Source organism: Euleptes europaea, chromosome 1 (assembly GCF_029931775.1).
Source record: "Euleptes europaea isolate rEulEur1 chromosome 1, rEulEur1.hap1, whole genome shotgun sequence".
Lineage (NCBI taxonomy): Eukaryota > Metazoa > Chordata > Lepidosauria > Squamata > Sphaerodactylidae > Euleptes > Euleptes europaea.
In genome coordinates this window covers 159690427-159702196 of record NC_079312.1, presented here as the reverse complement: position 1 = coordinate 159702196, position 11770 = coordinate 159690427, and the positions used below count along the sequence as shown (strand labels likewise).

General features: G+C 44.7%; 1 non-coding gene across 1 annotated transcript; it reads left to right on the top strand.

Annotated features, from left to right (window-relative positions):
• Positions 1 to 1237: 1237 nt before the first annotated feature.
• On the top strand, positions 1238 to 1309 carry TRNAA-GGC (transfer RNA alanine (anticodon GGC)). The gene has a single exon. It is a non-coding gene; the product is annotated as a tRNA-Ala (tRNA).
• Positions 1310 to 11770: the final 10461 nt, after the last annotated feature.

Sequence of the window (11770 nt, the reverse complement as noted above, 5' to 3'; positions counted from 1 at the left end):
ATGATTGACTAGAACCCTTAGGCTTTGTTGTTTTTGTTGTAGTTAGGGTTGCCAACCTCCAGGTACTAGCTGGAGATCTCCTGCTATTACAACTGATCTCCAGCCGATAGAGATCAGCTCACCTGGAGAAAATGGCTGCTTTGGCAATTGGACTCTATGGCGTTGAAGTCCCTCCCCTCCCCAAACCCCACCCTCCTCAGGCTTCGCCCCAAAAACCTCCTGCCAGTTGCGAAGAGGGACCCTGGCAACCCTAGTTGTATTTGTGTGTGTGTGTGTGTGTGTGTGTGTGTGTGTAAAGTGCCTTCAAGTTGCAGCTGATTTATGGCGACCCCTTTTGGGGTTTTCATGGCAAGAGATTAAGAGTAGGTAGTTGTTGTAGTTGTTGTTAATCCTATTTTTTTAACCTACCCTACCTCCAAAGAGTTCAAGTCAGCATGCGATCGCTCCCCCCCCATTAACATTTTATCCTCACAACAACCCTGTGGGAGGAATTTGTGGGAGGGAAAATAATTAAACATTTCGTGTGTACTTCTGATTTAAACAAAAGATGGATGGGAAATCTGTATGAAGAAAATAATGTTGGAAAGTGCTAGTTTGGAGGCTGTGGTTACAAAATGTGGACACATCAACTCACCACACTGGGGTTATTTCCGTCTACAACTAGATGCTAAAATCCATGTTTTGTTTTGTTTTGTTTTATATCCAGACCTGAAAGAGAATGTCTCCATTTTATAAGATAACTCCTCATAGGAGTGCTAAGTCACTTCTGACCCCTGGTGGCTGAGGTTTTACAGAACACTTGTGAAGAAACATTTGAATTGAAAAGCAGGTAATTTGGTAGGTTTCTTCATTAAGCTTTTTAAAACCAAATGCAGACATCAAAGGTCACCACACAGGTACTGAGAGATGAGGGCACTTTCCGATGCCCCTTTACCAGTGGTTGTCAACAACTATGTTACAGGCAAATTTGGAGTTTCTGTGGATCTTATCATGATTCCTTGGTGAAAAGATTAGCAATGACAGCCAAGCTTACCTCAGAGACAGACCTGCCTGTTGTGATAAGGCTGGGAAATTCCTGGAGATTTGGGAGGTGGGAGCCTGGGGAAGGGGAGTTAGGGAGTGGAGCGGCCTCAGTGGGGTATAATGCCATACAGTCCACCCTCCAAAGCAGCCATCTTCTCCATGGGAACTGATCTCAGTTTTCTGGAGAACAGTTGCAATTCCAGAAGATCTCCAAGGGGATGTGGCTCAGTGGTAGAGCATCTGCTCGGCGTGCAGAAGGCCCCAGGTTCAATCCCTGGCATCTCCAGTTAAAGGGACTCGGCAAGTAGGAGATGTGAAAGACCTCTGTTTGAGACCCTGGAGAGCCACTGCTGGTCTGAGTAGACAAGACTGATTTTGATGGTCCAAGGGTCTGATTCAGTATAAGGCAGCTTCGTGTGTTCATGTCTTCATGTGAACCACCTGGAGGTTGATGACATTATAAACCAGCTTCATATCCAGGCCTGAGGTACCCAAACTAGCCATAGTATAGTGGTAAGGGTTTGGATGATTAAAGAACAAAATGTAGCTATATCTGAAACAACTGTGTTTTTTCTCTGTAAGCAATAATACTCTGTAAACTTGGAAGCAGAAACACCACATTATTTGTGGAAAGCCATTCAGTGAATCTCTGGCATCTCATCTGTTATTACAATTAACAGGGGAAGAGAGTTATTTCTGTAGCTGTGTCACGTAATAATAAGGTTTTGCATATGTACCGTAGTTGGTGGTGTGTGGCTGACTTCCCCCTTCAGTGTTGGCGGTGAGCTGTTCAGGAATGAACATCAGAGCAAGACTGAAGGCGACTGCAAGAAATGGAAAATGAAAAGCATGAAGCAGAATCCCGTTTTAAAGAAATGGAGACAATTAAATAGGATGGATGTGATGGATGAGTGGAACAATTTATGCACTATTTAAAAGTTAGCAAGCTTATTGGTATGTTAAGGAATAGCTGCGTAGGATGAACAAAGCTGAGGGGGATGAACAAACCCTCCCATAACTGTTATTTGAAAAAATAATAATGTGCAGGCAGTCATGTCTAAATTGAAAGAGAATGAATGGAGACTGTCTTCTTTGAGTTGCTCACTCAAGAGCTCTGTTGTCAAGAGACACCCACTGAGTCTAGCAGTCCTTAAGTTATTCATAAACACTTATGAAAATATGGCATTTTTGGAGAGTGCAGCTTTCAGTATGGACCCTTCGTAAATACAAAGTACATGTTAAAAAAATATTTTGCCACAAAAATATTGAGACACTTCTTTTGACAGCAACATAAAAAAGCAGCTACAATGTACACACCTAGCTCTGCATTTCAGCTCTGCAAGCGAAGTTGCTAGAAAGCCAGGCACAGCTTCCAAAGTATAAAACAGTGATGCAGAAGAAGTGGAAGAGCAAAAATTGGTGCAAATGTGCGACTACTTGCTCTATGACAGGTGAGAATGGGACTGAAAATGGCCTCTTTCTCTTTTGATCTCTCCCTAGCTTATATATAGTGACCAGCAGATACGGATTACAAAATTAATTAGTGATAATATGGATTACAAAGTTAATTAGTGATAATATTCCTACACTGACAGGTTGCAAGTCCAGAGAAAGTAACCCTTGTATGATTGCAATTAGTTGTAAACCAGCAGGGGACCTGCAAGAACTTGCTGGGGGTGGGGGGAATCTCATTTTCCTCTGTGTTCACTTCCCCACTATTTATTCTTTTCCTTCCCTGGCAGCTCCATACCTCCACTCTCCCTGGCTCCACCTTCAAATCTCCAGGTATTTCCAAACCTGGAGCTGACAACTGTAACTACCACCCTGTCTTCTCTGTGCCTCCACGGTGCATATGCCACATTCTGCCACCCTCATCCCAGGCCCTGGCTGTAACAGAAAGCATAACCATATATTCATATATTCTCTTCCTTTGTAGGCCTCTTCCAAAAGGGCTTTCACCAAGACATTCACTTATCAGAGACTGAAGTAGGATTGCCAACCTCCAGGTAGTAGCTGGAGATCTCCTGCTATTACAACTGATCTCCAGTGTAGTGCCCAAATATATAAGGACGAGTATAAAACTATACTATATGCACACATATATACACATGTAGATGTTTGGGAATGTTAGCATCCACAAATGTAAGATGCCAACAGCTTACAGTTGCTTGCCTGGTACGGCCTCTCACACTAATAAGAGGGAGGGGCTTGATTTAGAGCATCTGCAGGATCCGTTATCTATCCTTAGGAATTTAGTTTTGGTTCCTGGTTAGAGATCAGACACTTTCCTGTGTTACGCCTTCGGACTACGCTAATAGGCTATGCTAATTAACGAGTAGTAGAGACCTAATGTGTATTGGTTCTTTTGTAATACGAAATATTTCCTTGTAAGGCAAGTGCCTTCCCCCGATCCTAAGGTATAAAGGATCAGTCCTTTGCTTTGTTCTCTTGTGGGTTACCCTGCATTTTGACTTGTGGGCAGCCCACTCTGCTTATTTGGCTAAATAAAAGATATGTTACTCTTAACCTCCTTGTTATCTTTTATTGAATGCTATAAGATAACGGGGTTCTTCACCAGCCTATAGAGACTAGTTCACCAGGAGAAGATGGCCACGTTGGCAATTGGACTGTATGGCATTGAAGTCCCTCCCCAAACCCCGCCCTCCTCAGGCTCCACCCCAAAAACCTCCCACCAGTGGCAATGAGGGACCTGGCAACCCTTAGGCAGAAGGCATTGTTGGTGGAAGTGCCCAAAGTGCTTGTGAGGTTTGCCCTTCTGGCTGGACCAGTCTTGCTCGTGATAGCTAGGCTGGTTGCATGAATGAGCCTTTAGAAGAGCTGCTTTTAAATGAAAGGGACAGAAGATCCAAACAAGAAGACATCATTAGGAATAAGCACAGGGTTTTGGAGTGTGAAATGTTCCAATATCTATACCTGTTTTCTGGCAAGGACAGATTGTTCTGGAAGTTGTTTAAAAACCCTTTACTAAAAATAAAAAAAAAACCAAGGGAACATTTTCCTGCTAAATATGCCTTTCCATGTTGTTGCTTACTCCTACTTCCCTGTTATCGGCTAATTCTTATAATCATGCACAGCTGTCTTTGGGGTTCAGCAAAAGCAGACTTGATTAAATGTCCCCTGGAAAAAGAAGGCTATAATTTATTTTTCTTAATTATACATTTCCTACATTATGGTATTTTTTCAACTGTGCATCATTAACGCATAATTCCAGTCTGAACGCAACTGCTGTCCTTTTGTGCAATACAATACACGTTTAGCCCACACATTCACATTTGATTCTTATTATGTATGACATACTAATTAGCAGCTTGGTAATACATGACAAAGGTCATAGTTATTCCCCTTCCCATCACATACATATATTGTCCCAACTCTGCAAAGACCCTGAAGCATTTGCAAACATGACACTTAAAATGATTTTTTTTTATTTTTGCTTTCTGAATGTTTGTAATGAAATGTAAACACACTATCAAAATGTAAAAAGATAAAGGTCCCCTGTGCAAGCACCGGGTCATTCCAGACCCATGGGGTGACGTCACATCCCGACATTTACTAGGCAGACTTTGTTTAGGGGGTGGTTTGCCAGTGTCTTCCCCAGTCATCTTTCCTTTACCCCCAGCAAGCTGGGTACTCATTTTACCAACCTCGGAAGGATCCCTGCAAGCAAAGGTAGCAGGAGCCAGCTGCAGAATCTGGCCCCAACCATGCGGAGCAGGAGCAACTCCGGCGTGTAGCTGGACAGCTACACCCAGCTGGTGCAACAGACCATTCTGTGCCAACAGGTGGGTGAGTGCGCCACTGGTTGGATGCCTGCCTGCTTGCCTGCGCTGGGGGGGAGTCATCTGGGGCAGCTGCCTGCTTGGGGCTTGGTCGGCTAATTTTTGAGTTGATAATTTGGTATGGCCCGTGAATGACGTTATAAATATCCAAAAGGCCCTTGGCGGAAAAAAGTTTCCCCACCCCTGACCTAGAAATTAGCATCCTCTAAAACCTCTGGTCAAGGAACAGGAGGATGCTTTTTCTCCAGGCTGTTTGCAACCCTATTTATTTGTCAGGAGAGCCAATCCTAAATAGAAATGAATGCATTTGTAATATGTGGACTCACTGCTGGTGTTCATTCCACATTTTTTTGTTTGTGATTAGTTGTTGCTGTTTGCTGTGAACTGTTTTGGGAGATTTGGCTGTGTGGTTTGTTTCTGGCCTGTGAGTTGTGTTATTTTGTAAATGGACTCTTTTATTCTGTGGCCTTGGGTGTTCTTGCGCTGTTAGCTGCCCTGAGTCCAAAAAATAAGGTAGGATATAAATATTTTTAATGAATAAAGATTTGGCCCTCACTTGGAACTGATAGTAATGACTGCAGGAAATGCAGAAATAGGACTCCTTCTGGGTACGTCCAGAGGAGTCCTGTTTTCTTGCTTTGAACAATTGCTTCCTAAAATAACACAGCTATATCAGCTTCCACATGCGCTCCAAATGAGAGAAAAGATCACATTCCTATGTCCGACAAATAAAACAGTTTGCTGAACTGAGAAGTAGCTGTAGGGTTCCACTGTGGATTCCACTGTCTGGATTCTCTACGGAGCAAACGTTTAATTTAATTTTCCCATAGAAAAGAGCTGAACTGGTGGCCTGGATCAGAGGGTTGCAGTCAACACCATTACCAGGTTTGTTCTCATGGGGGCAGGAAGGGAAATAGAAAAGCTAGATTGCTGTCCAGCGATGCTTAACGTATTAATAATAGTCATCGTAGCAATAATTAGTGATTATTCTCTAGACCAGTTCAATGTGTATACTGAAAAGTCAGTACATGGCAAAACCTGTTAGGTTAATCTGCTGTTCCTTTGTGCAAACTTTCAGTTCCACATCAGTTTTTCAGTTCATCACCTGGCTGGATGAAGGAGGGGGGAATCAGACTATTGCAATAGCATGTACCATTTTCTCAGCATAACAGCTAGCATAGCCTGGTGGTCTAAGGTTGGGGAGGCATTGCTATTTTCATAATACCCTCACTCTGACCAGGTATCTTGTTTATCAGTTACTGAATTTAGAGTGCTTATCTCTAGTGGTGGGTTCTTGAAATAGTATAGAGCAGTGGTGGCAAACCTAAGGCACGTGTGCCAGAGGCGGCACGCAGAGCCCTCTCTGTGGGCACGCGTGCCATCGCCCCAGCACATCTAGAGAGTTGCAAATCCAAGGCAAAACCTCCCGTGCGTTTTGGCCACTTGGTCCCTCCCCTCGCCCGCCGGCTGCGCTAAGACCCTGCAGGATCCGCCTGGCTCTGCCTCCCGCCTTCCTTTCCCCCCGCTTCCCGGAGCCTCCCGATGGGCCTCCAAGCGGCGGCAGTAGCAGGCGGCGGCAGCGGGGTGGACATGGAGTGGCGAAGCCGGGGGCTGCTGCTTCCGCTGCTGCTGGCCGCCCTGGCTGGTGCACAGTAGGAGAAGTATAGCTTCTGTGGCTTTCCGGCGGCCAAGCTGCCGCTGCTGCAGCACACCTACGCGCTGGAGCAGTACGAGGGCGAGGGCTGAAAGGAGAGCGTCTGTGTCCTGGAGGCCAGCCTGCACCTCCACCGCCTGCTGCGTGACAGCGAGGCGCACTGCCACCAGGAGTGTGGTGGCGGGGGCGAGGTGCTGGGAGAGCCCTGGCTCATGGAGCCGGCCTTTGGAGAGCCGGGCCCTTGCGCCACACCAGACGAGGGGATGGCTGAGCTGGAGCTCTTTGGGTGCGTCCTGTGGCGCGCCTCCTGCCTGCTGCCCTGCAAGCGCAGCCTGCCCGTCTTCCAGCTCCGCTACCCGCCAGCCAAGACCCTGCGTAACTTCCAGCGACACACCGCTTACCTGTACCTGTACTACGTGCTCTATAAGGTGAGAGGCATGCCCCCCGGAGACCATCCTGCAACGCGATTCTGTGCAGAGCAACTCCGCTAGCATGGGTTGAAGTGGGGATGTTAATGTATGAGTTATTTTTTCTACACTAAAACCTCAGTATTCAGGTTAAATTGCTGTGTTGGCACTTTGCAATAAATAAGTGGGTTTTGGGTTGCAGTTTGGGCACTCGGTCTCTAAAAGGTTCCCCATCACTGGTATAGAGGTTCTCTCAATGCCATCTGCAGAGTTACTTCCTTCTACGTCCATTGACTTCGGGTGTACAGCCTGTGTTGGCACTTTGTGATAAATAAGTGGGTTTTGGGTTGCAGTTTGGGCACTCGGTCTCTAAAAGGTTCCCCATCACTGGTATAGAGGTTCTCTCAATGCCATCTGCAGAGTTGCTTCCTTCTACGTCCGTTGACTTCAGTGTACAGCCTGTGTTGGCACTTTGTGATAAATAAGTGGGTTTTGGGCTGCAGTTTGGGCACTCGGTCTCTAAAAGGTTCCCCATCACTGGTATAGAGGTTCTCTCAATGCCATCTGCAGAGTTACTTCCTTCTACGTCCATTGACTTCGGGTGTACAGCCTACCCTGCTAACTGAGCTGTCTTCAACAGTAGTACTAGGAGTGTTTCAGTGGCTGCTGAAGTTGTGCTGTCAGGGGTGGCTCAGAATTTCATGCCTTTGTCTCAGTTAATATCAAGCTGACCAGATGTCATGTGGCTATTCTTGATTTTGAAGGTTTGGGTAGGACTGATGAATTGGGAATGGAGACATTTATTATTTATTTATTTTAATATATATCGAAGAGAGGGATACAGAGAAAAAGAGGGAAAGGATAGGGAACTGTCTGCTATTAAAATATATTCATAAAAAATAATGATAACGTTTTAACATAAAAAGGAAATGTATCATGATTACCACAATTGTTTCTCTGGTTGATTAGATAAAACAACTTATCCCACTAAAAGATATTCATTTTGCTATAATCAGTAGTTGTACCTTTGTTGTTGTTCTGCTAAAAAATTACTTCAGAGAGGTTTTTTGGGCAGAGCCTGAGGAGAGCGGGGTTTGGGGAGGGGAGGGAATTCAATGCAATAGAGTCCAATTGCCAAAGTGGCCATTTTCTCCAGGGGAACTGATCTCTATCAGCTGGAGATCAGTTGTAATAGCAGGAGATCCCCAGGTAGTACCTGGAGGTTGCTGTCTCCCTGATTTGCTAAGTTTTGACTTTATTGAGAGTTTTTACATGGGAAAGAATTAAGTATGTGAACTGCTGCCATAGTCTACGGGTAGGGCTGCCAACCTCCAGGTGGTGGCTGGAGATCTCCTGCTATTACAACTGCTCTCCAGGCAACGGAGATCTGTTCCCCTGGAGAAAATGGCCACTTTGGCAATTGAACTCTATGGCTTAGAAGTCCCTCCCCTCTCCAAACTCTGTCCTCCTCAAGCTGCGCCCCCAAAATCTCCATGTATTTCCCAACCCGGAACTGGCAACCCTATTACTGACCCGTGGGGTGATAGGGTTGCCAGTTCCGGGTTGGAAAATACATGGAGATTTTGGGGGCGCAGCTTGAGGAGGACAGAGTTTGGAGAGGGGAGGGACTTCTAAGCCATAGAGTCCAATTACCAAAGTGGCCATTACTGACCCGTGGGGTAATGTCACATGAAGCTGCCTTCTACTGAACCAGACCCTTGGTCCATCAAAGTCAGTATTGTCTACTTAGACCGGCAGCGGCTCTCCAGGGTCTCAGGCAGGGGTCTTTCACATCACCTACCTGCCTAGTCCCTTTAACTGGAGATGCCAGGGATTGAACCTGGGACCTTCTGCATGCCAAACAGATGCTCTACCACTGAGCCACAGCCCCTCCCCCCTTAAGAGTCAAATGTAGCTCAGTCTTGCACATCTATACCAGAAATTATGTTCTAATTAGTTCATTGGGATGTGCATAAGATTGGCTTGCAAACAGTATTCATAAGCAAAAAAAGGAGAATGCCGGGGGTGGGGGGAGGATCGAACAGCTACATCAGACCTAGATTAAGTTAAAATTGTGTGCACACCCAATTTTTTAAAAAAATACTTCATTTATGTACCACCTTAATCCCCAATGGGACCCAAAGTAGCTTGCAACATTCTCCATTCTTACAACACCCCTATGAGGTAGGTAAGGCTGAGAATGTGTGAGTGGCCCAAGGTCACCCAGCAAGCTTCCAGGATAGAGTGGGGATTCAAACCTGAGTGTCCCAAACCCTAGCACATCATGACATTTACTAGGCAGACTATGTTTACGGGGTGGTTTGCCACTGCCTTCCCCAGTCGTCTATACTTTACTCCCAGCAAGCTGGGTACTTAGTAGGGTTACCAACCTTCAGGTACTAGCTGAAGATCTCCTTCTATTACAACTGATCTCCAGCTGATAGAGATCAGTTCCCCTGGAGAAAATGGCCAGGGGAATTGGACTTTGGCAATTGGACTCTATGGCATTGAAGTCCCTACCCAAACCCTCTGAAAACCTCCCACCGGTGGCAAAGAGGGACCTGGCAACCCTAGTACTTAGCAGATTGACTGCTAAGAAAAGCGGGAATAAGTCATGTGTATAGAAAACCCCAGTCATGTGCTCTCATGTCAGTTTAGACTTGCAAGAGTTTGCAAGCTCCAGTAAGGCTTGTTTGAGAGGAATTTACTCCACACTTTAAAAGAGTTTTATATAATGAGCTAAGGATTGACCTGATTGTTACGCTACAGCATAAATTGGAATTATGGCCCCAGATGGTCTTAACTTTGTCTTCCTCCCTCTTTTCCAATTGCAAACACACCAAAACATAATTTTTCTCTCGTTTAATAAAAGCAGATTATACTATTGGGGGTTTACTTTTTAGTATGCAGAAAATTAAGGACATACTATTTAGTATGCAGAAAATTAAGGACATAGCTACCTATCTACTGTTCCACCCCCACTCACCCACCCACTGTTTTCCTGATTAAATGTGGGTGTGCCGGGGTGTTTGACCGGTTAGGAAATGTAAATTTTGTCCAGAGCATTCCAGCTGCTCCTGGAAAGGTTACAGATAATTACAGCTGAGAAACACACTTCCTGGCACTTATGTAAAGGTCATTTAAATAACAATCCTTTGACATGCATGTTTAGAGTTCTGCAACCCAGAAATAAGTGGCAGCTTGCAGGTAATTCTATTTGTGAGGGTTTTGTAATACATGTGCATAGTGTTTACCATTTTTTAAAAAGTCAGAATGGCCTTTATCTTTCATTACCTGTTTCCCTACATAGTCAGAACTCTTGAATTGATGCTGCATATAATAACTACATTCGACACAACTTACTAATAACAACCCAGGCCAATTATGAAAATAAGTGCCTAACTAAATGTTGTGTTTCCCAGGGATTAGCCTTGGGTTGGGAGGAGAGGCACGTTCTCTAGTTCCACACACTTGCCACACATGCATGGGCCTGATTCAGATTGGGACTGTGGCATGTAGAGTGAGGGGTTTAGACCTTCCCCTGTGCCATTTTATCAACCCCTGTTTGCCCTGTTGGGAGCTGGACATGAATTGATAAGTCTGCATATCGGTTTCCCCTACAAAGCAAATAGCTCCCCGCTAAAAATGCTGAAAGAGATTCTGATAACAGAACAATCCAATTAACAGCAATTGTTACCACAGGAGGTTCTTTTACATCCTGGAGAGGTTTTATTGGCTGCAGCTCCATTAAAGTAAATAGAAATTGCATCAGTGGTGCACTCAATCGATTACAACTCCTGTCTCCTTTGGCTATTTCCTGTGTGCTTTGTATTGGACTGCAAACAAAATTATGTCACCATTTATTTCCCCCCTCCCTTATTTATAGTCTGCCTTTGTCACTGAGAATCAAGTGTAAATCAGTGCACTCAATAGAATGAGACATCTAGTAAGGAATGTAATAGGATTAGCATTACAGAAATCTTTTTTTCTTCTCTATTTGCGTAATTTATTTATTTGCGTATTACAGAAATCTGAAACAAAACATAAGTATTAGACAAGGGACGTTAAACAATGCAGAAAATGGCTTTATATAAGTAGAAACCAATGCAGTCAGAGCAAGATAATACATACAGAAAACATATAATATATACTATATGTAGCAGTATACTCCACAGTTGTATTCCCTTTATTAAAGCATGCTCCTTAACTATTTCATTATAATATGGCCCTATCACCTGTATAAAAATGCCTCCTGAACAACTCTGTTTTACATAATTTGTAGAATGGCAGAAGTGTAGAAGCTTTCCTGACCTCCTTGGGCAAGCTATTGCACAAGGTGGGGGCTGGAGAATGGACATTTATGGGTAGTTGTTGGACTTGCCCATTTGCAGGGTGGCACCTGCAGAAGGCCCTGCTTAGATGAGCAAAGCTATCGTGGCAGAACATAGGAGAAGAGGCAGTCTTGCAGATATGAGGGTCCAAATGATGGACTATGTATGTGATAGCCAGCACCTTGAACTGAGCCATGGGTAGCCAATGGAGTGACTACAGAATGGGTGTAATATGGATGCTCTGTCTACCTCCTCATAATAACCGAGCTGTGGTGTCGTGTATCAGCTGGAGTCTCCAAGGTGACTTCAAGGGCAGTCCACATAGATTCCATAATACTAGTCCAGTCTCAATGTTACCAAAGCATCCAGGTGGCCAGATCGGCCAAGTCAAGATGGGGGGCCATCTTCTGGGCTAAACTACGTTGAAAGAAAGCAGAGGGGTTGTTTGTTTGTTTGCAGCTGCATTAACTTGCTTCTCCAGTAATGAAGCTGGATCCAGTATAACCCCAAGGCTTTTAACTGAGTAAGCAAGTGTCAGGCAAAACCCCATCACAA